Below are 1213 nucleotides of genomic sequence, written 5' to 3' on the forward strand. Positions count from 1 at the left end.
ACAATTTAATAAAGTATAAATGCCTAAAAAATAAGCAATGCATTCATTCTGCTTCGCAGGAGATCCAGCGCACCCCCAAGTTCCGGCCAGGATTATGAGACGCAACTGTAAAAAAAGGTCTCCAAAAGTATTAATTAATAAAAATAATAATTAAATATAAACTCATTTTTAAAAAGCAGACAATTTAACGAAATATAAAGGCCTAAAAAATAAGCAAACCATTTATTCTGCTTCGCAGGCAACCCGGCACACTACAAGTTCTGGCTCAGATTATGTGATATAAGTGTTAAAAAACCCCTCCCCAAAGTATTAATTAATTAAAATAATAATTAAAGGCATAAAAAAATAACTAGACATTTTAATTCAATATAAATGCATAAAAAATAAGCAGCACATTTATTTTGCTTCGCAGACGATCCGGCACACCTCGAGTTCTGGCCGGGATTACGCAATGCAACCACAAAAAAAAAAGCCCTCCAAAAGTATTAATTAATAAAAATAATAATTAAATATAAAGGCAGAAAAAAAAAGCAGAAAAAATAACTGAATATAAATCTATAAATGTAAACAGTGTGTTTATTTTGCTTTGCAGGAGATCCAACGCACCCCAAACCCCAAGTTCTGGCCCAGATAACAATATGCAACTGTAAAAAAACCCTTCAGAAATATTAATTAATAAAAATAATTAAATATAAACGCATTTAAAATATGCATAAAATTATTTAATGAAATAGAAATGCCTAAAAAATTAAGCAGCGCCTTCATTTTGCTTCGCAGGAGAGCCGGCACAGCCCGAGTTCTGCCCCAGATTAGGCGATGTAGTTCCTCCCCAAATTAATTAATAAAATAATTAATGAAATAGAAATGCATAAAAATAAGCAGAAAAAAAATTTAATTAAATATAACTGCGTAAAAAAAATAAGCAGTGCGTTTGTTTTGCTTCGCAGGAGATCCAGCGCACCCCAAGTTTTGGCCCGGATTATGATGCGCAACTGTAAAATAAACCCCTCTAAAAATATTAATTAATACAATTAATAATTACATCTAAAAGCATTAAAAACAAGCAGGAAAAAATTTCTTCTCGATGAACGCCTAAAATATAAGCAGCACGTTCATTTGGCTTCCCAACCGGTGCGCCCCAGATTGCCACACGCAACTGGTTTGAAAAAAGAACACCCCCAAAATATTAATTAAATAAAGATTAAATAGAAAT

Source organism: Charadrius vociferus, unplaced genomic scaffold, assembly GCF_000708025.1.
Source record: "Charadrius vociferus isolate BGI_N301 unplaced genomic scaffold, ASM70802v2 scaffold1592, whole genome shotgun sequence".
Lineage (NCBI taxonomy): Eukaryota > Metazoa > Chordata > Aves > Charadriiformes > Charadriidae > Charadrius > Charadrius vociferus.